The sequence below is a fragment of the Heloderma suspectum genome, chromosome 2 (assembly GCF_057233095.1).
Source record: "Heloderma suspectum isolate Gila_16-S chromosome 2, 16-S_ref, whole genome shotgun sequence".
Taxonomy (NCBI): Eukaryota; Metazoa; Chordata; class Lepidosauria; order Squamata; family Helodermatidae; genus Heloderma; species Heloderma suspectum.
This window is the reverse complement of record NC_139459.1, coordinates 280955074-280981326: the sequence shown is the minus strand read 5'-3', so window position 1 is coordinate 280981326 and position 26253 is coordinate 280955074. Positions and strand designations below refer to the sequence as shown.

Sequence of the window (26253 nt, the reverse complement as noted above, 5' to 3'; positions counted from 1 at the left end):
GGCCTCTTCCCCACCACCTGTTCTCTGATCCCCTTTTTAAACAAGTGGAGATGCCAGGGACTAAACAGGACATTCTGTGTGCAAAATATGGGCTCTAACATTGAGCCATGGTCCCCAGCTGATGCTGCTGGAGCCAAGGAGGCAGGAGAAGGAACAATGGTAGCAAAGTGATTCCAAAAGGCCGGCAGTGGTGTGTTTCTGGACTTGGGAGGAAGAGGGAGAAGGAATTGGGGACTTGGAGGGAGAAGCCATGGAGGAGGCCTGGGGGAGGGGCTCCTGGGGTCCCCACATGGCCCTGCCCCCATTCCCCCCAACCACCGATCATGTGGTGATTTCCCCGCTTTTGAGCAGTTCTTTCCTCATTCTAAAAGGTTGAAATGCCTCTCCTAAGGCTTACCTGCTGGCAGGAAGAGTGTTAGGCTAAAAGATCCTAGTAGTTTTTGTATTTTTGGTCCCACCCACTTTGCCTTCAGCCCCCTCACAGCCCCCCCACTGCCCCCCCCCGAGTATCTCCAAAATTGAATTTGGCCCTCAGGTTGAAAGAGGTTCCCAACTCGCAGCTATAACACATACACGGGCCCAGAGATGTAAACAAACAGATGTGGCCTGTACCATCCATGGAGGTGCAAGCATGCTGCTGCTGCTCCATACTTGTCCTGGCTGCAGTTGCTGCCGTTCCTAGCACTCTCCCCAAAATGGCACCATCCCTTTCTTGCAAGCATGCCCTTTCTTCCCATTTTTTAGGGTGCAGTAGAGCTGTATATGAATTTGAGCACACTCCGGGAGAGAGCAGAGGACAGGAAGGCCTGGCGTGCTATGGTCCATGGGGTCACGAAGAGTCGGACACGACTTAATGACTGAACAACAACAAGAGCTGTGCACTCGGGAAAAGCTCTATTAAAAAGTCTAAAACTCTAGGTACCTTACTGGAACTAAGGATGGTAGCCAATGTTAGTCCTACTTAGAGTAGACCCGTTGAAATGAATAGGGCTTACGTTAGACTAAGATTGGATACAACCCAAATTGTTCCAGCACTGCCTAAAGGCACACTCGCCACCTACTTTTCACAGGCAGTGCTATCAGTCCTACAACAGCTCATAAGGTTTTCATTTCCCTCTCTATCAGATACCAGAAAACAATGCAGAACACAGACCCCAACTTAAAACATATCTCTGCTTGCCAAATTAATCCTTGGCAGCATCATGCACTTTGCACAGAGACAGAGTGGGGCAAATAAGCATCACAGAGGAGTTTTGGAGGCTTCTTCTGCCCCACTACTGTTTTAATTTATCCATTTGCAGTTACTTTTCTTTGTGAAACTGGAAAAAAAGCCCTATGAGGAGAGACTGAAAGAACTGGGCATGTTTAGCCTTGAGAAGAGAAGACTGAGGGGAGAGATGATAGCGCTCTTCAAGTACTTGAAAGGTTGTCACAGAGAGGAAAGCCAGGGTCTCTTCTCGATCATCCCAGAGTGCAGGACACAGAAGAATGGGCTCAAGCTACAGGAAGCCAGATTCCGGCTGAACACCAGGAAAAATTTCCCGACTGTCAGAGCAATACGACAATGGAACCAATTCCCTAGGGAGGTGGTGGGCTCTCCCACACCAGAGGCATTCAAGATGAAGCTGGACAGCCATCTGTCAGGAATGCTTTGACTTGGATTCTTGCATTCAGCAGGGGGTTGGACTCGATGGTCACGTAGGTCCCTTCCAACCCTGCTATGCTATGATTCTATGACGTGCAAATGTTAAAGAGGCTGTGCAGATTCAGCCACTCTACAGTACAGCAACATTGTTATAGCAGACTAACGGACAGTCCTGTAATGTGATATGTAGGTTGGTTGGACAGAGGAATGTTTTCATAAATACACTTGGAATGGCTGATCTGACTGCTGGAATTAAACATGCTGAATGTGTGGTGGTAACAGGCTAATGCAAGTACAGTATATATACCTAAAGGATATTCACGTGTTTAGTGCAGGAGTGGACAACTTGTGGCCCTCCAGATGTTTTGGCCTAAAACTCCCATCAGTCCTACCCAGCATAGCCAATAGTGAGGAATGATGGGAGCTGTAGGCAAAAACATTTCGAAGGGCACAAGTTGCCGACCCCTGGTTTAGTGGTAACTAACTACGATGTAATGGGGGTGGGGGTGTTCTGCTGTAGATAGCCACAGTATATAAAAGCAGGAAAACTGGATTCTGTTCCTACCTCTTCTGCCAACCAACTGTGCCATTGAAGACATAGTAATAACAAAATGAATAAACACCCATATATTTAAATGTCCTCTGCCCTACACCATCCACTTAAAATCAGCACAAACTACTTTGATAATTCTTTCCAAAATTTGTCCATAGATCAGTCTAGGGCTTCAATAAGCCTCCAAAGGAAGGGAATTCCACAAAGCAGCAAATGGTTGTTGTTAAAATAAACTAAGCCTTGCACAGATAATTAGATGTCCCTGCCTGAAGTTTTACAATCTTAGTATTGACGTAACACTGGGGGCAACATCAGCAAAAGGAGAGGAGAATGTGCCCAGATAATGTATTATGTACAAAACAGCACACAGTACCCTTCAAAAATGCAGAAATAATTGTTACAAGTTGCTGGAACTAGGTGTGTATATGTAAATACAGCAGAGAAATGTTTAGAGAGGGAAAGCTAGTGGAGAAAAAAAACGAAGAGGCCATATTAAAAGAAGAAAAGAGAACAGGGCAGGTGGGTGGGCAGAAAGCAAGAATCCCAGTTGTAGTGAGAAATGAAGAAAAGCAAAGGAAAACATGCAGTGACAAAAAGAAAGGCAAACAAAGAAAGCAGAACAATAGAAAGCAGAACAATAGCAGAACAATAATCAGCAAACAAAGTTAATATCCTGAACGGTTTGAAGGACTCTGTCGAAGAGTTACATCAAAAGCCAGAGTCAGCACTTCAGGTGAAATGGCTGCCTGGTAAGGAGCCAGGAAAGGGCTCAATGACAGTCAGACACAGGAAGCCACCTATAGGGTTGTAGCCAGTGTTAGTCCTACTTAGAGTTGACCTACTGAAATGAATGGGACTTAAGTTAGCCATGATGAATTTTAAGTGTCATGCATTTCAGTGGGTCTACTCCAAATAGGACTGACATCGTCTGTAATTGTTACAGTGCAATCCTGTATGTTCTACTCAGAAATAAGCCCTATTGAGTTCAATGGGACCTGCTCCCAAGTAATTGTATATAGGATTGCAGCTTTAGTCTCTTCAAGAACAAAGAAATCCTTAAGATGTAACCAGATAATAAACTCAGGAACATTATGGGAAGCTGTCAGACCAAGTCAGACCATTGTCCATCCAGCTCGATACTGTCAACGCTGACTGGCAGCAGCTCTCCAGAGTTTCAAGCAAGAGCTTTTCCCAGCCATACCTGGGAATCTGGGACCTTCCATATGCAAAGCATGCGCCCCCCACTGAGCTACGGCCCTTCAAGCTTCTGATGAAATTCTTTGTTAACACACCAGCAAAAAGAAATCATAGGCAAAGTCCTTTAGAAATATATAATGGGAACCCCAGAAGCTGGACATGAGCACAATGGCATCCTCCCACTTGTCTGAGCCAGCAACTGGTACCGAGAAGCATGCTATCTCTGATGCTGTAGGTAATATACAGCCATCTGGACTAGTCGCCACTGAAAGCCTTATCCTCCATGGATTTGTCCAATCCCCTTTTAAACCCATCTACAGTAGTGGCCATCACTACATCTTGTGGCAGTGAATTCCACAGTTTATTCACAGTGTGAAGAAGTTCTTCCTTTTATCTCTCCTGAATCTTCTGCCATTCAGCTTCATGGGATGAACCTGGGTCCCAAACCTGAGCCCTCTAATGCTACATAGCACAGCAGGAGAAGGCTTTGGTGGGAGGTGAGGGAGAAAAATGGTGTCCCTCTTCCCTTCTCCCCCTCCTGCCCCCCACCATGGGTCCTGAACTAGAGATGTTAGGGCCTGGGCGGGGGGAACAGGAAAGAAATGGGGGGGGGATTGTTGATTTACCATTCTCCCCACCCCACCCCCAGCATTCTTATCACATCTCTAAACAGACTACACACGGTCCTGTTGTAATACCCCAAAACCAATGGCTACATCCTTTTTTGGCACTTGCTCCTTGAAAGGCTAGTTAGAGCACCGCAGTACTCTTCCTGTTCACTTTGATGTGCACCTCATTTGGGTGCAATCTATATAGACAGGGTCCATTCTCCTCTTAGGCCAATGGCAGTCACTGGGATTGCGTAGGGGTCGTCCGTCTCACAATCAGTGGTCTCCACGGAAAATCTACCCTACTGTGTAGACGCCAAAAAGAAAAACTACATTTTTTCCACCGTAAAAAGCAAGGCTGACAGCCAAACTCCCAGCAAAGACACTAGATTCATCCCCTTCCCCCCTTTTCCCCATGTCTATTTACTCCAGTTCTTTTTAGCATTCTCCCTGAATGAATCTTCCCCAGCCTGTTCTTTTCACAGAGAGATGGCCACCTCTGAGCCCATTTGTCTGCTGCAATTATTTCCCCCCATCCCTGGCAATTAAGGGATGCCAGCTTCCTCAAGCAATTATGGAGAAGCTGTGTAAGCCCGGCTGTAATGCAAGGAGATTTTCTAGTAACTGCTCCATGGTTGGTGTGTCAGCTAATGAACTCTGCCCAGACATCAGGCAGAGCACAGGCTTCCCTTTCCATGGAGCCTGTTAAGCAATGCAAAAGGAGCAAAAGAAAAGAACCAATCCCTTCACGAAGTGGCTTAATTAATTCTGGATAATCTTAACTAACATCTGGGGTGGTGGTCCATGGTGCACCTGGAATAGACTACAATTGCAGTGCCTGCAAATTTGGGGAGAGATACTCTTGGATACGAACAGAAGAAGAGCCCTGCTGGATCAGACCAGAGACCTGATTCACTTCATTGCAGCATGAAGTGCTTCCATTCAGGATTCCATAGTCTCCATTCCACTCCACCTCCATTTTTACACACACACACACGCGCGTACGCACGCACACACATCTCAGCCAGCATTCAATACCCATTGAGCATGCTCAGTCCTCATTGTGTGGCTTTCGTCTCCCCATCCCACACTGTTATCCCCCCCAGATGTTTTTAGTCTGCTGAAATACCTCCCTCTTGCATGTGGATGGTGCTGTTTTGGCAACATTAGGACCAGCACTCAAAGAATTGAGATGGTCATTAGTATATAAATTTATGATGATTACCCAGACTGGATTAATGGGGCCTGAAAGTGGACTCTGCTGCCTATACTGCACTCAAGAATTCCTTGCCGTCCTAGCCAAAGCCAAAAACTTTTCAAACTGAAGAGTTTCCCAGCTCCAGCAGGGAAGGGCTTTGTGCTGTGATTGCTGGAGAAACCCTGTCTTCCCTCCCAGCAGTTGCCTAATTAGAACGTATTAAAGTTACCGTGCTGCGAGACTACCCCTTGGAACAGGGCAAAGAAAATGCCAAGCAAGAGTGTTCTGTTTTGCCATTGGACAAGGGGGACACCTCCCTCCGCTTTGTAATCTTAAGTCCCATACTTTGGGCTGCAAAAGGCACCTGCACTCAAATGGGAAGGCATGCGTACTTCTTGCAGGGGACAGTCCAACCCCATCAACATGAAAGACAGCCCAGGGTGCTCCTTATAGCAGTGGCGAGCAGAAGGCTCACTGGCCATTTTCCAGTGGTTGCAGAGATTCTTGCAAAGATCGCTAGGTGGACTTTGCTTTGACCCTCCAAGGCATGTTTTATGTGTTTCAGCAAGAATGCAAAGGATGCCAATGGCAGCAGAAAGGAATAAATAAAGGAGAAGCTGAATATAAGATTAGTGATGTCCCTGAGTACTGCCAATTTAAAACACATCAGAGGACCACGGGGATTAAGTAGACCACTGCCTCTGCCTTAAAGCATAGAGTAAGAGTGGGCAAATTGTTTAGCCTAGTCAACATAGCCAATGGTAAGGGATGATGGGAGTTGGAGGCCAACACATCTGGAGGACCACAAGTTGCCCACAACCCTGGCATAGAGGCTGGCAATAAGGATATCTGGGCTACATCCAGTAGGAGGTGGTCATGGGATTTAAGTAGGTTACAAACTTCCACTTAGAACGTGACTTGTTGGCCTATGCATTAGGAATGCATATGGGCCTATGTATTTTGGATGCATAACGTTCTATACATAACATTCTGTGCACAATGTTCTAGATGGACCCTTAGTCTGATCCAGCATGGCTCTTCTTATGTTCTTATATTTATAACGTTCTACGCACAGCGCTCTTTGCATAACGTTATATGCATAACATTCTTCTATGCATAACATTCTGTGCACAAACATTATGGGCCTATGACCCCCACAGCAAAGGCGAAGTACAGGCTGATGGAGCAGGACTGCAGCTTGAGATCGACAGGCATATGGTCAAGGAACACCTCATTACTTTGAATGAGTTCAAATCTCCAGGGCCAGATGAACTGCATCCTAGAGTCATAAAGGAACTGGCAGAAGAACTCTCAGAACCACTGTCTATTCTCTTTGAGAAATCATGGAGGACGGGGGAAGTGCCAGATGACTGGAGGAGGGCTAACGTTGTCCCTATCTTCAAAAAGGGTAAAAAGGAGGAACCTGGGAACTACAGACCAGTCAGTCTGACATCAATCCCTGGGAAAATTCTGGAGCAGATCATAAAGCAATCCATCTGGAAGCACCTTGAAAACAATGCAGTGATTACTTGAAGCCAACATGGATTTGTCAAAAACAAGGCCTGCCAGACAAATCTGATCTCATTTTTTGATCAAGTCACCTCCCTTGTGGACTGTGGACATAATATAGCTTCAGCAAAGCTTTCGACAAAGTGCCCCATGATATCCTGATGAGCAAACTAGCTCAAAGTGGGCTGGATGAAACAACGATCCGGTGGATCCACAGTTGGCTACAGAATCGGACTCAAAGAGTGCTTATCAATGGGATCTTCTCAAACTGGGGAGAGGTAATGAGTGGGGTACTGCAGGGCTCAGTGCTCTTCATTTTTATTAATGACTTGGAGGAGGAGGTGCAGGGAATGCTGATCAAATTTGCAAATGACACAAAATTGGGTGGGATAGCTAATACTTTAGAAGACAGAAACAAAATTCAAAGTGATCTGGATAGACTGGAGTGCTGGGCAGAAAATAACAGAATGAAATTTAATAGGGATAAATGCCAAATTCTGCACCTAGGAAAAAGAAACCAAATGCACAGTTACAAGATGGGGGGTACGTGGCTCAACAATACTACAAGTGAGAAGGATCTTGGAATTGTTGTCGATCACAAGCTGAATATGAGCCAACAATTGATGTGGCTGCAAAAAAGGCCAATTCTCTTTTGGGCTGCATTAATAGAAGCATAGCTTCCAAATCTCAGGAAGAACTAGTTCCCCTCTACTCAGCACTGATTAGGCCTCATCTGGAGTACTGTGTCTAGTTCTGGGCACCACACTTTAAGAAGGATGCAGACAAACTGGAGAGGGTTCAGAGGAGGGCAACAAAGATGATCAGGGGACTGAAAACAAAGCCCTATGAAGAGAGATGCAAAGAACTGGGCATGTTTAGCCTTGAGAAGAGAAGACTGAGGGAAGATATGATAGCGCTCTTCAAGTACTTGAAAGGTTGTCACAGAGAGGAAGGCCAGGATCTCTTCTCGATCATCCCAGAATGCAGGACACGGAATAATGGGCTCAAGTTACAGGAAGCCAGATTCCGGCTGAACATCAAGAAAAAATTCCTGACTGTTAGAGCAATACGACAATGGAACCCATTACCTAGGGGGGTAGTGGGCTCTCCCACACTAGAGGCATTCAAGATGAGGCTGGACAGCCATCTGTCAGGGATGCTCTGACTTGGATTCCTGCATTGAGCAGGGGGTTGGACTCAATGGTCTTGTAGGCCCCGTCCAACCCTGCTATTCTACGATTCTATGCATTCTGCAGTTTAGTGGCTCCTCTGCCCCCATCCCACAAGGCCATTTGGGCTTCCTTCAACCCTGTGTCTCTCCCCCCACCCATCCCTAGTGCCACATTCAGCAGCTTCTCCCTAACGGTCATGGAGCCTTAAGCCTGCTCTCACCACCAGATTGTGCTTCTTAGCCCCCCACACCAAGGTACACTGAACTCCTTGCTTCCTCCCTCCTGCTGCCACTGACAAACCCTGCCTATTGCCTCACCCTCCATTGCCTTCCCTTCCTTTCAGTTGAAGGTTCCATCCTTTCTTTGCCCCCCTCTGCTCCTACTCTGTCAGAAACATACACAACATGGCAGGGCTTGGAAGGGAAAGTCCTGCCTAGAGATAAGCAACACCCAGGGAAAGAATTTCACTGATAAATACATATTGCAACATCAGAGCTGGGTTTCTGCAGACCTTCTGGACCCCTGCATGGATTCAGCCTGAAACCAGAAGGCATACTGGACTCTGCTGACTCTTGGTAAACCCAGCTCAGTCTGGACACTGGCCTTGAGGTGTCAGTGTAACCCCATGAACCAGGTGGAATGGAGTCATCACTCAGGGGCCAGCTAAGAGGATGAAAAGAGTTGGCTTGTTTTTCTGGGGAGCTGAATAATAATTTTGGGCTTATCACCTGAAATTATATATTATATGTGCATGGTTGATTAGCAAGGAGATGGGAGTCTGTATTTTGCATCTCTGGTACTTGTTATATTTGCATTGTTACTGCAGGGCTATGACCTTCAAGCTGCAATTCCTAAGCTTGCCATTTGCTGTTGCTTTGGGACTAAACTTATCTGCAGAGGAGTAACTGAAGTGTCCGGCACCTTGGTGAACCAGAGGAGCGTTAGAGTGGCTGACTACAAAGTTTTGCAAGCAAGAACATATTTCTCCTTGGACTAAGAGGGACTATTGTTTGCATAGCTCTTTGTTAATAAACTACTTCCGCATTGACCTCTATGTGAGCAGTTGCTGTACTGTTTTACGTATAACAGTGGTTCTAACTTAAGTTTGTTCAATTCCAGTCCTTGCCAGTTTTATTCCAACTAAGCCCCATGGGCAGAAATTACATCAGCATGTATCAGTGGTCTCATTGGGGTTTGCTGACGTTCAAAGGCTTCTGTCCAGCATCCAGCAAATCTCGTTCCTTGCTCTGGAACAAGGGCAAGGAATGAGCATCAATATACACTGGTGAGTTTCTGTCCCCTGATGAGTCAGAGATGGGATGAACTTGGCAAGTAAGGTTCTGAGGAGGCAAACAGCCATCTCTTTGTTTTCATTCAGTGGGAAGTGGGAGATTAATGTGGCTCTTGGGCCAGGAAAGACCTGCGGCCTCTATACAAGAACCAAGATACCAGCACTTTCCTGTTTCAGCTCCATGACAGCTGTGAAAACCTTAGCAGTCACATCAGGTTACTACTCAGTAGTAGCACTGGGTGGGTACCAAGAAGGCCTGAATGTAGAAACACAACATGCACCTTCCACTGCTAGATGCATGCTCCATCCCCCTCCCCAAAAAGCACTATGATGCTAAACAAAATGAACCTAGCGGAGACCAGACTGAAACCCACTCCATTTAGCTTTTAGCGTGGAAATTTGGCAAAATGAATTACACCTCAGAACCAAGGGACTAGTGCAGTACATGCAGAGCTTGGCATGCACTGTGGTCACATGGTGCAAGTGCTTGAATGATGCCAAATTCAGCTTCCTAAATTTTCATTAAAAAAAAGAGAGAGCAAGATATCAAGGTGGTGGCTGAGATAAGATCTGAACCAGCCCATCATTCATAGCCACTACCTTACATCTGCTCTCAAGGCTGCAGAAAATGGCTTGAAAGTAGGTGGGTAATATCTGGTGGTGAAATCTCAGAAGCCAGACAACTGGCAAAGGCTACAATCTTTTGTTGTTCAGTTGTTAAGTCATGTCCGACTCTTCATGACCCCATGGACCTTAGCACGCCAGGCCTTCCTGTCCTCTGCTCTCTCCCAGAGCGTGCTCAAGTTCATATTCATTGCATTGGTGATGCTATCTAGCCATCTCATCCTCTGCCGTCCCCTTCTCCTTTTGCCTTCAATCTTTCCCAGCATCAAGGTCTTTTCCAGGGAGTTTTCTCTTCGCATTAGGTGGCCAAAATAGTTGAGCTTCAGCTTCAGTATCTGTCGTTCCAATGAGCAGTCAGGGTTGATTTCCTTTAGGATGGACTGATTTGATCTCCTTGCAGTCCAGGGGACTCGTAACAGTCTTCTCCAGCACCACAGTTCGAAAGCATCAATTCTTCTGCGCTCAGCCTTCCTTATAGTCCAGCTCTCACAGCCATACATTACTACTGGGAAAACCATAGCTTTGATTATGCGGACCTTTGTCGGCAAGGTGATGTCTCTGCTTCTTACTGTGCTGTCTAGGTTTGGCATAGCTTTCCTCCCAAGGAGCAAGCGTCTTTTAATTTCATGGCTACAGTTGTCAGGAGCGCCTTGGCAGCCTCTCTCAGTAGATTCCAATAGCCAACTCAAGACACAGACAAAAGGATTTATTTTCAAAGCTTTAATCCTTTTACAACTTAATGACTCTTTCAGATGCTAATCACCAGCGACTAAAGCAAGGAACAGCAGAGTGGCCTAAGCTTCAAGTAGGCAGTTGATCCCCGTTTGAAAGAGAGTCACTTGAAGACCCAGAACTTATGGGCTAGGGAGAGATCCTCCCTCTTTCCCTTGTGTCCATGGGAGGCGGCCGTTGCTTGCGCGCCAAATGGGTGCTACGCCTCCTTTCCGTGCCCTCCATCGCTCGTCGCTCTTTGCATCTGCGTCAAGCATCTAAGAAGCCCCCCTCCCACACTCCCTCACTACCAGGGTCACTATCTATTTCAGGAATGCTGGCAGGAGTAATCTCTGCCAGGTGCTGAGCCTGTGAAAGATGAGCTGGCTCCTCTCCCATGGATTGCTGTTCCTCCTCAGAATCCAAACTGCTCTGAGGCTCTCTGGGCTCAGTTTCCACCCTGACATCAGTCACCGTCTGCGGTGATCTTGGAGTCCACGAAAGTAAAATCTGTCGCTGCTTCCATTTCTTCCCCTTCTATATGCCAGGAAGTGATGGGGCCAGATGCCATGATCTTAGTTTTTTGAATGTTGAGTTTCAAACCAGCTTTTGCACTCTCCACTTTCACCCTCAACAAGAGGCTCTTTAGATCCTCTTTGCTTTCTGAAAAAGAGAAAAATCTTTCTGCCATTAGGGTGGTATCGTCTGCGTATCTGAGGTTGTTGATAATTCTCCCGGCAATCTTAATTCTGACCTGTGATTCATCCAACCCGGCGTTTCTCATGATGTACTCTGCATATAAGTTAAATAAGCAGGGCGACAATATGCAGCCTTGTCGTACTTCTTTCCCAATTTTGAACCAATCGGTTGTTCCATGTCTGGTTCTTACTGTTGCTTCTTGGCCCTCGTACAGGTTTCTCAGGAGACAGGTAAGGTGGTCTGGTACTCCCATCTCTTTCAGAATTTGCAACAGTTTTTTGTGATCCATACAATCAAAGGCTTTAGCGTAGTCAATGAAGCAGAAATAGATTATTTTTCTGGAATTCTCTTGCTTTCTCCATGATCCAGCGAATGTTGGCGATTTGATCTCTAGTTCCTCTGCCTCTTCGAAACCCAGCTTGTGCTTCTGGTAGTTCTCGGTTCACATACTGCTGAAGCCTAGCTTGTAGGATTTTGAGCATAACCTTGCTGGCATGTGAGCAAGTCCCAGTGAACACAGTGGGACTTACTTCTGAGTAAGCTTGCACAATGCTGCATGTTTTCTTAGTGGTCAGGGCATGGGGGCATCATTGACTTCTAGAGACCCCTACCCCCCGTCCCCCATAATTGACTAGCAGATAAATCAAGAAAGTTAAACAAAAAACCTGCATAATTTATACAGGTTGTGGAGTTCACCTTTTCTTGGCAGAACAATTTAGGATGCAATGCTTTTGGATCTGCCCTTGATACTCATAAGCCCCTGAACTTGGAGGTTTACGAGTATCCAAAGCAGAGCGGGAGGCGCGCGCCAGAGCTCCCAGTCTGCAATTTAGCTAGACGGGCATTTTCGCCCATCTAGGTGAGGTGTCAGGGAGGGGGAGGGAAGGAGGCTGTGGACAGCTGGGGATAACTCATATCCCCCCTTCTGCAGTCTCTCCCCTCCCTGCCCACCAGCACTCCCCCTTTCCCTGGTTCTCTCCATGCTGGCTGCGAGGGGGAGTGGGTGGAGAGCTTGGACTCCTGAGTCCAAGCGCTGTTTCTGGCCTTGGATCCAGGAATCCAAAAAATCCTATGGCCTCCCAGACATTGTGTAGGAGCCATAGGATTGCTCTCTTAATGATTTTAAAATGGCCCCCATCATAAGACATCTAGTTTATAGGAGCAGAAAATAATTTATATTTACTTCCTTACTGAACCTGGACATTTGTTGGTGAGGGAAAGTAAGGGTGCTTCCAAACAGAGGGCTCTTAGTTCTAACAATCAGAAAGCATTGTGCAGCCATTCCAACTTTTTTCTCCTTAACATTTTTCCCACTGTAAGAAAAAAGCCAGAAGAAGCTGTGAGAAAACACAGGAGAGTTATGAGGGGAAGACCATGTTATCTGGATGCTGTGAGTCAGGCAGGCAAGGGCATGTTAAAAGTTTCATCTGGACACACACACCCCCCAAAAGAAAGAGGAATACTGAGAAACATTGGTGTCAACCCTACAGTCAGGAGACTGCTTCATTAAAAGCGCAATCCTGTCCATATTTAGACAGACAAAAAGTCCTACAACTCCCAGTGTATTCCGCAGCCAGCCATGCTGGATCATGCAACAAGACCGCACTCATTCACGATTTAATTGTGGATGAGAGGGCCGACCTGGCGTGTATCACTGAGACTTGGGTGGGTGAGGTGGGTGGAGTCAACCTGACTCAGCTCTGCCCGCCTGGGTACTCAGTGCAGCACCAACATAGGTTGGAGGGCCGGGGGGGGGGAGTTGCCGTGGTTCATAGAACTTCCATCTCTATCACCAGGAGACCACTCCACCTTGGAGCAGGCCTTGAGGGGTAGCACCTGGTGTTGGGCCATAGAGACAGATTGGGGATGCTGCTGGTGTACCACCCACCCTGCTGCCCAGCATCCTCCCTGACTGAGCTGGCAGAGGCAGTTGCAAGTGTGGTTTTGGAGGAACCCAGGACAGTGGTTCTGGGTGACTTCAGCTTCCATGCTGAGGCTGTCTCTGGAGTTCCAGCTCAGGACTTCATGGCCTCCATGACAACCATGGGGATGTCTCAGTATGTCATCAGCCCAACACATGAAGCAGGGCACACCCTTGATTTGGTTTTTGCTCCAAGTTGTGAGATGGGTAGTCTGAAGATTGGGGGACTCCAAGTAACCCCACTGTCATGGTCAGACCATTTCCTGGTGAGATTTGAGCTTATGGCATTACTCTCCTCCCGCGGGGGTGGGGGGCCTATTCGGATGGTCCACCCTAGGAGACTGATGGAATCCAATGGATTTCTGAATGCTCTTAGGGATTTTCCAGTGGAGAGAGCTGGTGATCCAGCCGAGACCCTAGCCTCACTGTGGAACAGTGAGATGCGGAGGGCCATCGACATGATCGCACCTGAGTGCCCTCTCCGGCACTGTGCAGCCCATTCTGCTCCCTGGTATACTGGGGAGCTGCGGTCAATGAAACAGGCTGGACGTTGGCTGGAGCGCAAATGGCGCAAGACTCGAAGTGAAGACGACCGAGCACGCTCTAGAGTGCATAATCGTGCCTATTACATGGCAGTGCGGGCAGCAAAGAAGGTTTATTTTGCTGCCTCCATTGCGTCCTCAAGTAGCCGTCCAGCGGAGCTCTTCTGGGTGGTCCGGCGGTTGTTAACATCTTCCCCAGTAAATGGGGCCCTGGCCCCGTCGAGGACCCGCTGTGACCTTTTCGCATCGAGGCTTGTCTCCGCAGCGACCTTGATGCTATTGTTAGTGCAGTACCAGTAGAGGTGTCTGATGCCACCATCTGCCCGATTTTGTGGGATAAGTTCCAGTTGTTACGGCCTGATGATGTGGACAAGATGCTTGCAATAATGTGACCGACCACGTGCCCTCTTGATCCCTGTCCCTCCTGGCTAATAAAAGCTAGCCGAAGGGGTATGACTGGGTGGGTCCAGGGAGTGATAAATGCTTCCCTACGGGAAGGGGTGGTCCCTGCTGTCCTTAAGGAGGCAGTAGTATGGCCACTCCTGAAGAAGCCCACCCTGGACCCAACGGTATTAGACAACTACTGCCCAGTCGCAAATACCCGTTTTCTAGGGAAGGTACTTGAGAGGGTTGTGGCAAACCAATTGTAGGCACTCTTGGAGGATACTGATTATCTAGACCCATTTCAGTCTGGGTTTCATTCTGGTTATGGGACTGAATCGGCCATGGTCGCCTTCATCGAGATGGACGACCTTCATCGAGAAAGGGACAGGGGGAGTGCAACCCTGTTAATTCTGCTCGATCTCTCATCGGCTTTTGATACCATTGACCATGATATCCTCCTGGATCAACTCCGTGGGATGGGTATTGGAGGCACTGTGCTACAGTGGTTCCGGTCCTACCTACGGGGCCGATTTCAGAGAGAAACACTGGGTGACTATTCCTCGGCCTCTTGGCAATTGAGCTATGGGGTGCCGCAGGGTACCATCCTGTCCCCAATGTTGTTTAACATCTATATGAAGCCGCTGGGAGCGGTCATTAGGGGATTTGGAGCTAAATGCCATCAGTATGCTGATGACACACAGCTCTATCTCCCTGTGACATCTGAATCAGGAGAGGCTGTGCAAGTCCTGAATCAGTGCCTAGACTCAGTGATGGGCTGGATGAGGGCCAATAAACTGAAGCTGAACCCTGGCAAGACGGAAGCCCTGTGGGTGAGTGGTTCCCAGGTCCGGGAGATAGGCTCATTGCCTATTCTGGATGGGGTTGCACTCCCTCTGAAAGATCAGGTCCGTAGTCTGGGGGTACTCCTAGATCCATCATTGTCGCTGGAGGCCCAAGCGGTCATGGCAGCTCGGAGTGCCTTTTACCAGCTTTGGCTGGTTCGCCAGCTACAGCCTCTCCTGGACAGGGATAGCTTGACCACGGTGGTACAGGCATTAGTAACCTCAAGACTGTATTACTGCAATGAGCTCTATGTGGGGCTGCCCTTAAGGCTGGTCCAGAAGCTGGAGCTAGTGCAGAATGCAGCAGCTCGGCTGTTGTCAGGAGCTGCCCCTTTTCAGCATGAAACTCCTTTGCTGAGGGAACTGCACTGGCTGCCTTTTCGCTACCGGGCCAGGTTTAAGGTATTAGTACTAGTGTACAAAGCCCTAAACGACTTGGGACCAGGATACCTGAGAGAGCGCCTCGTTCCCTACCAACCTGCCCGGTCACTGAGGTCATCAGAGGACATGTTCCTGGTGGTTCCACATGGACCTATGGCCAGGTTGGAGTCCACCAGGAGAAGAGCCTTCAATGTGGTGGCCCCCTTCCTATGGAATTCCCAGCCTTTAGAGGTCAGGCAGGCGCCAACATTGTGTTCTTTCCAGTGCCTCCTGAAGACGTTCTTTCAAGAGGCCTTCCTTGCATGACCAGCTGTGGGTTGTTGAATTCCACTTCGTTGGGATTTGTCTTTTTAAAAATGTTTTAACTTTATAAACTCTTTTAACCATTGTTTTATTCTTAAGTTGTTCACCGCTCCGAAATCTTCTGATGAGGAGTGGTATATAAATATTGTAAATAAATAAATAAATAAAGCCCTAAATTTATCTTTTTCTTCTTATATCAAGATAATCTCTGAGCAGGAGAATCACTGATATACAAGTAGATAAATTCATTCCACAATGAGTATATGAAATTGGGCAGAGCCTCTCAAACCTGGATGTGGCTGTGTAAGCGCACTTGTTGTTATCTCTGCCCATTGGGCAGTAGGAAGAGATGGAAATGCCAACTGATGCCAGTGTACAAACCTCCCCTACATCGTTTGGCAGTGAGCACTCCTAAACCAAATGGAAGATGATGAATATAGAAAATCCCAGCTGTTGCATCTGATGTAAAAATTGGTGAAACCATGGCCTGTTATACAAATTGTCTTCCTAGAGCAACTTTACCCAAACCAGGGTCCTCCAGATGTGTTGGACCACAAATTCCCATCATCCTCAACCTCTGGAGGATCATGGTATTGTAGTCCAACACATCTGGAGGGTGCCAGGTTCAGGGAGGCCGTCCTACAGAGTTTTTGTTTGCTGGTTTTGTTTTGTTGTTGTTGTTCAGTCATTCAGTCGTGTCCGACTCTTCGTGACCCCATGGACCATAGCACGCCAGGCCTTCCTGACCTGCGCTCTCTCCCGGAGTGCGCTCAAGTTCATATTCATTGCATCTATGCTATCTGGTGATGCTATCTAGCCATCTCATCCTCTGTCGTCCCCTTCTCCTTTTGCCTTCAGTCTTTCCCAGCATCAGGATCTTTTCCAGAGAGTTTTCTCTTCGCAAAAAGTTTTCTCTTCGGTTTTGTTTTACTGTAGCTCTAATGAGGATGGCTATCCCTTTCCTCAGCGTGGCTGCACACATTCACAGTAACCATGCCCCAAATTAATAACTGTTTAGTCATGTTTCTAATGTCCGTTACTGCCCTCTAGAGGCCTGAGAACTCTCGTGATAGCGATGGCAGTGATTTCTGAACTTCATCAGCAATCATCCATCATGACTGCCACCAGCCTACAGGATGGAGCAGTGACTCATTATTCTGCCAAGCAATATAGCTGCTGAAGTCAGGCAGGCAGGCAGGCAGGCAGGCAGGACAAGTGAATCTGTGATCCCAGAACTTGCTAAGACTGTTACATTGTTTTTATGTTTACCAGACTTTGGCTGGAAGATGTGGGCAGCAGGAGAGTTTTGACCGTGGTTGACATCTCCTGCTGCCCACAACCATCACCCAACCTGGTCTGAAGGCTGGAGTTGCTCTTGGAGAAAAGCTGGTCATTGGATTCAGAAGTCACAACTGTGTCTTATTAGGGGCATAAAAATATAGGGAATTTTAGCCTTCAGGACACAAAAATAAGACACAGTTGTGACTTGGAATCCAATGACCATTGTTCTACAGGAGCAACTCCAGTCTTCAGACCAAGTTGGATGATGAAGGAAGCTTTGGAGCGTCCAGTGCAATTTCTAAAGTTCTTTAAAAAACAGAACTCTGGTGTCATCACTCCTATTAAAAATCTGATAATCCAACATTTGTGATCTTATGTTGCTGATTATAGAATCAATGATCATTTCAAAGCTATGGCAACAGACAATTGCCCCACACATCTGTCCTCTGCCTGCTGAAGATGGAAAGCATTCCAGATGTTAGGGTGTGCATTTCTTGAAGTGATGCTACTTTTCAAATCCCCATTACCAACATGGGGACAGGTTCATTTTCTCTCCAAGGTAGTTTGAAAAGTACACACAGTTCCTTTAAATGAAACATTCAAGGCCACAATTCTGCCAGGGATGGAAACAATGCCAGAAAAACTTCTTGAAGCCTGTAAAAGTTTATTACTGTACATGGACTGGCTGACAAGCAGAACAGAAGTCAGCTGGTAAGACAATACTCTTGACCACTCAGCCTCTTCCATCCTCTCCACAGAGGGGAAGGGAGATAGAGCAGATAAAAAAGAAGATGCCTCCAGCAAATCTTGAAGCAGAACAAACTATGCAGCACCAGTCCAGTTTCTATTATGCAATGTTCTGCACTATAAAGACGAGTCTGTAGTCCCAATGAACTTACCCATATTAGGCATTAGGATTTAACTGGAGTTTGCTAACGCAAGAGCAAATCCTGATGCAGGCATGCTAAACTCAAGTCCAGCCCTTATTATGCTAGTTCAAATTAACCATGCAGTAGATAATTAACTATTTAAATCATAAGAATATTAATCTAAAATGTAAAAAAAACACCCCACCACCCATCACCAAAGGAAACCATTATTGCCAGATGTAGATTAGCACTTATGTCAGGACCGTCAACTAAATCATCTGATTACGACATTCAGATTATGGGGGTACAAGACCCCAAACCCTGTGGGTTGTCTCACATTTTCAGGTCAGGGGAAATACGTCTTCTCTCAGCCACAATATGCATAAGCATTACCCAACTGTGTGATTGTTCCCATCATGTAGGTATCTGGCCATTGGAACAGTCCCTCTTTACTCTTCCAAGCCACCTTCAGTTCTCTGAATGCTATTGTCTGTCTCCAGCTGAAGTCTTCTTAGCATTTTTTATTTGTTATTCATTTAGTTAAAAGATTTGTAAACTCTCCCAAGGTTGGCCCATACAACAACATTTAAGACCACAACATACAATAAAGCAATGATAATTTAAAATCAATTTTTTTATGCTAGGAAAACATCTGACAAAGTCCCCTGTAATATTTTGCTTAGCAAACTGTTTAAATGTAGCCTGGAGGATAACACTGCCAGATGGATTCACAACTGTTTGGAAAACCTTACTCAAAGAGTGCTCACCAAACTGGAGGGAGGTTTCAGCTAGAGTGCCACAGGGTTCTGTCCTGGGCCTAGTATTCTTCAACATTTTTAGCAATGACTTAGATCGTTGGGTGCACAACTTCCAGGGGTCAGGGGAACACACAGCCACACCAGACCCCTCCAGTGGCTGCCTCCCTACCCTCTGCTGCCATCCCGCTGAATTTGCCACTAAATTCGGCGGTGGGAAAAAATAGCCCTTTTTAAAAAGCAAACGTGGTGGTTTGGTGTAGCGGCAGGGAAAAGGGGCTATTTTGCTTTGAAATAGCCCCTTTTTGCTGCCACCACACTGCCAAATTTTGGCAGCAAACCGCAGCCTTTTGCTTTTTAAAAAGGGCTATTTTTCTCAGCTGCACAGCAGAGGTGGGACAGTGGGGGGAGGGGGGTGAAAAATGGCCCGGGGGCTATATACAGGCTGTGTGCTGCTTAGATTAAGGGGTGACACAAGCCTGGGAAGGATAGTTAATACCTCTGAAAAACAAGAATAAATGTCAAAATGACCTTGATAGAATGGAAAATTGGACCAAAACTAACGAAATGAAATTCAACATAGACAAATGCACAATTCAATTAGGGCAACAAAAGCAATCAAATCCACATGTATAGGATGGGCAACACTTAGCCTGGCAATAGCACAGCATCTCAAGACTGAGGTCAAGATTTCAGGATTGTACACAATCCCAAGTCAGCAGTGTGATGTGGCTGCAAAAAAAGACTAAGATTTCAGGCTGCCTTAACAAAACCATCATTTCCAGGTGGACGTAGACAAATTGGAAAGGATTCAGAGGAGGTCAACAAATATGGTCAGGGGCATGAAAAAGAATTCATATGAGGAAAGGAACTGGATAAGTTTAGCCTGGAGAAGAGAAGACTGAATGGGGCTCATGATAATACTCTGCAATTACTGAAACGGCTGTCACTGAGAAGAAACCAAAGACTTAAGAACATATGAAGAGTCATGCTGGATCAGACCAAGGGTCCATCTAGTCCAGCATTCTGTTCACACAGTGGCCAACTTGTTCTCAGCTGTCCCAGAGGGCAGGAATAGATCTAATGGGCTTAGATTAGAAGAGCTGACACTACAGTTGGACATCAGGAAAAACATCTTGACAGTAAAAGCAGCATGATAATGGAGCCAATTACCTAGAAGGCTGGTGGGCTCTCCTAGGCTGGAGGTCTTCAAGCAGAGCCTAGATAGCCACCTGTTGGGGATGCTCCAGATTTCCTTAATCAAGGTGGGGGTTGGACCAGATGGCCTATGCCAGGGGTAGGGAATGTATGCCCCCCGCCCCCAGTTGCTGGACTGCAACTCCCTTCATGCCTCTCCATTAGAGATCTGTGAATCGGCAAAACTCGACTCACCAAACTTCTCCGAATTCCATCTCAAAGCTTGTTCTGACTCGAATCCATCTCAGATTGAGAGCTGTTTTCTTTCTTTTTGCATGAAATTCCATGCATTTTTCCAAGTGTATGCATCAACTGTACACATTTTTGAAAAATACGCATTTTTGAAATGTACTTATTTTGACATGTACACATGCTGTCAAATGCATTTTATTTTTTTGGTCTGTGAATCACATTGCAAGCTTGGAAACATACAGATTGCATCTGAGTTCAGTCTGGAAGGTGCGAACTGGGTAAAATCCTGATCAAAAACAAGCTGAAATGAAATTAATTTTTCTTACGTCCCTGTGGTGGCTAAGACTTGTTGCAGTCCAACAACACTTGAGGAGCCACACGATGCCCACCCCTGGTCTTCATGAGCCCCGGCGACGATGATTCTATCTTTTCCCAAAAATTCTATGTACCAATCATACATGAAAGTTATAAAAGAGCAGAGCTATCATAATAATGGGTTTTGACTCCAGTGATGCCAGCCACATCAATTTTAAATCCCAATCCTACTCTGTGTAATGATACCGAAAATTTAAAGGCAGAGCTAGCAGAAGGAGAGGAAGGAAGCGGATCCTATATTCCCTCCAAACCCCCTTCCCAAAATAATAACATGCCCCTGTCCCACATGGGCCTGGCCTCCTTCCACTCAGGCTGGCTCCAGTGGCTTTGCAGGGAGAAGTGCTGACTCGAGGAATATGCTGCTGCTCTCAGAAAAAAGAAGGCTAAGGAATGGAGGCACATCAGAGCCACAGAGCTGGATGCAGGAGACCAGAAACAGCTCTGCTCTGCTGTTTCCATCTGGTCCTCAAAGCAAGTCAGGGCTCAGCAACTCATGGTCCTCCAAATATGGCTGGACTGAAACTCCCATCATCCTTCACCACTGGTTATGCTGGCTAGGGCTGTTGGGACTTGCGTCCAACAACAGTTGGAGGGGCACTAGTTGCCCCCCCTATTCCAAATGATGACAACCTGGCAGAGGAGAGCAGTTCCTCCCCTCCGCTGGCCATGTCTACAAAATTAAGTGCATCCGTGCTTTTGCTAGCCATGCGCTCTCTCTTCTCAAACTGGACACATACACAGAATCCCAGTGACCACTTCCCCATGATCAACACCAAACCCCTTTCCAGAGTAGTAGATTAATGTGGGAGTGCTGGTTTCTAATTTCACCTGTCACCCTCAAAACCAAGTCACCTGTCACCTCGCTCTCTTTAATGCTACTTGAATTCAGGGCTCTGGATTTCTGTTCCAGCTCCTCGGCGCCTGGGATGAGACATGCTGGGAATATTTTGTACTTGGGTGTGCAGGTGGGGGAGGGGCGGGCAATGAAAGACTACATAACCTTGAAGTCCCTGCCACTTTATACTTCCATGATTCTGTGCCTTGTCTCAGTTATAACAGTTCTGTGTCAGCCCTCCCTATCCTGGTGCCTTCCAGATGTGTCGGACTACATCCTCCATCATGCCCAGCCAGTGGGGGTGGTGGGAGTTGTAGTCCAACACATCTGAAGGGTGCCAGAATGGGGAAGGCCATTCTATGTGACCTCTGCTCAGGGCACATTCTCAAGTTTAGCGAAAGCAAATGAGCGCCTCTTTCGAGCACCCCTTGGCCGACACCCTTCGTCGTCCTCTCGATCGAAACTGCCCCGCGTTTTCACTGTCTCTGCAACGTCGTGTGGACAGGAGGGAGGGGAGACCCTGATGCGAACTAGTGATGCCTGCCAAGGACAGAAGCCGCGTCACAAAAGTTGTGTGTTCACACAATAAATTAATGATGCGAGTTCGAGGAGATGGGGGGGTGAACGGTTTGATTTTGATTTTTTTGACGCCTCGGCTCGCTTGAACATTTCCTGGCAAGCAACACGTGGGCGCCGCTCTCGCACGACTGCGCCGAGGCGGGAGTGGGGCGCTCTCACGAATCCCGGCACAGTCTACTGGCCTCAGAATCAAGGGACACAGACAAAGGCACGTCCACGCGCGACCAAAGGGGAGCCGGAACGCGACCTGCCCGCTCAGAGCCCGGCGCGCTTCTGCTTCTTCCTTTTCGTCAGGTCGCAACCTCCCCCCACATCCCACATCCCAGTGGAACATGTCCAATAATCACAGGAGATGCAGACGGGGAAAGCAAGCGGCACCCACCTGCCGGCCCAGCTCGGGCGTCTCAGTTGCCGCCGCCGAAGGGGGGCGCTCGTGGAGGAGCGCCTCTCCGGAGCCCCGCCGCCGCTTCCGAGTGAGAAGGAAGGGTACCGATCCCAAGGAACCCTGGGCGCCCGGGGCCGCGCCGTCCCTCCGGGGGGTCGCCTGCTGCTGCTGGCTCGCCGTCGAGCACAAGGGTGCGGGGCTGCCTGGCCGCCTTCTTTCTCTCCTCCCTCGCCACCTCTCGCCAAGCCGCAGCGCCGGCAGCAACTAAACCAAAAGGGGCGGAGCTGCTGCTGGCTCGAGCGGCGGATCCAGAGCGGCTCCGGCAGGCGGCAGGCGCTCCAGAGTGCTGGGTGGGGCTCCGATCGACGCCTAGAGCCAGCAGAGGGGAAAGGCAGGAGCGGAGCGCAGGGCCCGCGCCCAGGGGCGGAGGCTGGCGAGCTCCTCGCACAGCTGGCGAGAGCAGAGGCTGCCGCGTCGGCCGGCGCGGAGAAGGGCCACCGGCCCGCGCCACGCCCGGCCCGCCCTCCGGCCGACCTCCCCGCCACCCCGCTTACGACCTCGCTTGGCGATAGCGATCGCCGCTCTCCGCGTAAATACGCCTCGGGGAATCCTTGTTGGCCTGGTGCAGTTAGGCAGTTCTGGAGTATGGGACCCTCTTTAGACGGCAACGCGAACTACTTCGCTCACTTCAACCTGTGGTAAGGCAGCCCGGGCCCCCTCTCCTGCTCACTCTGCTGAGTGGGGCCCTGGACTCCTGCCCTGACGGGGCCACTGCCCTCTCGTCTCGCCATGTTTAGAATACACAGCTAAAGAGCCGCTCCTCTTGTACTGAGTCGGTAGCCGGGTAGTGTTTACGCGGATTGCCAGTGGTTCTCCAAGAAGAGAACTTTTCCAGCTCTCTGCTACCTAAGATCCTTTAGCTGAGGGATGGGCAGCTTGTGGCCCTCCAGATGTTTTGGCCTATAGCTCCCATCAGCCTCAGCCAGCATAGCCAATGGTGATGGATGATGGGAGCAGTAGGCCAAAACATCTGGACTTCCCCACCCCCTGCTTTAGCTGGAGATGCTGGGTGGGTATCTTGAATCCCACTCCCCCTGCAAACCATGTGCTCTGTCACCGAGGGCATGGTTTTTGGAACACGCTTGCACACACACAGAAGAATATTCTTCAAAAGATCGCAATCACACATAAACCTCAGAACTGCCCAACCTTTTAAAGAAGATAAGCATTGTCATGGCTATGGGAATGAAATATCGTGTGAAATTATGTGTCTGGTGAGACACTGTGATGGTTTGCCTACACCTAGGAAAAAGCCCTGGAGAGCACCTGGGGGAAATGCTTAGCTCTTCCAGCTTCTCAGTTGGGACAGGTAGTTTACACACACACACACACACACACACACACGGCACCCCCTGTAAATGCAGTCCCAAACGCCTTTCCCACACACCCTGGCCCTGTTCTCCCCTGCTGGCAGCGGGGCTGGGGAGATGATGGGCACGCCCAAGAAATATTATGCCCTGAAGGGCCTCCTTTTGCTAAAGCTCTATGACCCCAGTATTTGCTATTTCCATTGTCCATTCTTGGGCCTCCTTTGCAAGAGCAATGGGGGTGGAACAGGCGCTGGGGCCCTCCTGACCTTGCATTCTGCGAACAGAGGCTCAGTCTTTGGCATGGGGTTCTGGGAAAGTTCATGGCTGCTAGTGCAGCCTGCTCTTCCTGGAAGGCATTCTCTCTGCCTCCCACTCTCCAACAGGGTCATTCTCCCTCTCCCCCCACCCCCATGCCAGCGTCCTGCAGAACAGGTTATTGGCTGGTGATCCCTCCAGGGCTTGTAGCCTTCCTGTGCTCAGCTACCAGAGTACATTTTCCTGATGTATTATACCTTAAAAACTCATGTACCTTCCAGGTGCTGGGGATCAACAGGGCTGTATGTGCTGTTGTGTTTACTGATTATTAGGGAGTTCCTTATATTTCTGTGGAACCTCTCTGTCTGTATGTGTATATGTATCATCCTCTTTTTATTTAGTGTTTCCAGCTGGAGACAGACTATTTATTTATTAACAAACGTTCTCTGGGTGGATTACAGTTAAAAGACTAAAATGCAATACAAACAGTTAAAATATCAAATACCATGCAAATATTTAAAATAATAAAATACAATGTAAACAGCAGCACAAGAATAACAGCCATAAACATTTAGAACTAGGTCTCTAAAATGCTTGGGAGATCATCAAATGCTTGGGAGATCATTCAAGGATTGAATGTGGCTTGAAAGAGAGATCTTTATTGGTAATGTGTAGACTCACCCATTCATAGCTCTGATCAACAGGTTTTGAAAGTTTCTGCATTGTTTCAAAAGCCTAAAAAACCTGTTTGACCAGAGGTAACAGTGGAACAAAACAAATATGTGTGTTTACCATGGAATCCAAACCCTCTTTCAAACCACTCAGGTCCTTAAAATGATAATCTAGTACAGCCTCCCCAATTTGGTGCCCTCTAGATGTTTCAGACTACAACTCCCATCACCCCTGGCCATTGGCCGTGCTGGCTGTGCCTAATGGGAGTTGTAATATAAAACATCTGGAGGGCACCAGGTTGGAGAAAGCTAATGTATGCCATTAAGATTAGTTCCAGTGCAGCAAGGACTAAAAATGAATAGAATTCAGGTGAACATTGGACATCTTCCTTGCTAGGGCGAAAAGCGTTTGTGTACATTTAGAGGTGAGTAAAAAAAAGCTGGGTCTGAGGAAGGAGGTGTGGCAAGCGAGCCTTGAGCCTCTGGCCTCAGCTGGAGGGAAGGAGGTTATTCCCCCCTGCCCCCCCATTCCTTCTCTCTTGCAAGGTCTGGTGCTGAGAAGGAGCATAAAGTACCGCAGCACCCCATCCCCTGCCGCTTACGACGCTGGCTTAAACTGAGTCAGACGATCGGTCCATCTAGTTCAGTACTGCTGACCGTGACGGGCAGCAGCTCTCCAGAGTTCCAGGAGCCTTTCCCGACCCTATCTGGAGGTGCTGGGGATTGAACCTGGAAGAACCTTTTGTGCGCAAAGCAGATTCTCCTTCGCTGTGGTGCCTCCCAGCTCTGCCCATTTCCTAGCTCCCTTGCCTAGCTCATGATCAGGCCATTACTTGCCAGGAGGACTCTCAGGATCCAGGAAACCGGTCAACAGGGAAGGCTGCCACTAGCTCATGCTTCCCCTCTCAGCCCTCCGCCTTCTTCCTTCCCCCTTGCTGCAGTCACCGTCTCGCTCTTTCATCTGGGGGCTTTGCCAAGATGGGCAGCGGCCCCCCTCAGCCTTCCTCACGTTGATTTGGGACTTTGTGGGAAACTGAGGCAGACAAACTATTTCTCTGGCAGAATTGTGAAAACTGTGGTCGTGGCAGCAGGTCTGCATCCTTCACATAGGAGGGCAAACTCTGCCCCCATCCCACGGCCACCCGTGGCCTCACGTTGCAAAAGCTCTAGCACCTCTGCTTGGGTGGGCAGCAGTTCATCTCATCTTTCTTTCAGTCACCTCCCTCCTCCTCCAGACCCAGCCTGTGTCAGGGTGGACACTGAGCCCATAGAATCCCAGAGTAGTTCTGATTCTGAGGAAGAGGAGCCGCTCCTGGGAGAGGAGCGTGCTCATCTTTCCCAGGGCCAACAGCTGACGGAGATTCCTCCCACCAGCATTCCTAGCTTAGATAGCAGTCCTGGGAGTGAGAGAGAGCGGGAAGAGGGCTTGCTGGACGCGCGACACCGACGCAGGGAGCGGCACCAAATGGAGGGCGCGGAAAGGAGGCGTAGTGCCCGGTTGGCGCGCAAACAACGGTTGCGCCCAGAGGACCCAAGGGAAAAGGGGAGGGACTCTCCCTAGCCCATAAGTTCAGGGTCTGCCAGTGATTCCCTTTCAAACAGGGACCAACTGTTCCAACTGAGGGCATAGGTACTCTGCTGCTCATAGCTAGTCGCTAACAGTAGAGTTGTTAAGTTGTAAAAGGGGAATAAAGCTTTGAAAAGAATCCCTTTGTCTGTGTCTGGACTTGGCTACTGGATTAGACTGAGAGAGGCCTCCAGGGAGCCCTTGACAGCCTGGTCCACATTAGCTTTTGGGGAAGTGAGCTACCCAATGAGAGAGACCCAGGGAGATACCAGGCTCTCCCGTCAGCCTAGTCAGGGGTGTGCTTCCTTTGGACCCTTTTGGGCTGTCCCCTTACTCCTTGCT

At 48.3% G+C, this 26253-nt stretch overlaps 1 protein-coding gene across 1 annotated transcript in view; it reads right to left on the bottom strand.

Annotated features, from left to right (window-relative positions):
- The window catches only part of SEMA3B (semaphorin 3B), a 65525-nt gene extending 42971 nt beyond the window's left edge, over window positions 1-22554 (bottom strand). The window contains exon 1 of the mRNA XM_084839600.1: window positions 22046-22554. The gene's annotated coding sequence lies outside the window, so the exon portion shown is untranslated. The remainder of the gene's footprint in view (window positions 1-22045) is intronic.
- Window positions 22555-26253: the final 3699 nt, after the last annotated feature.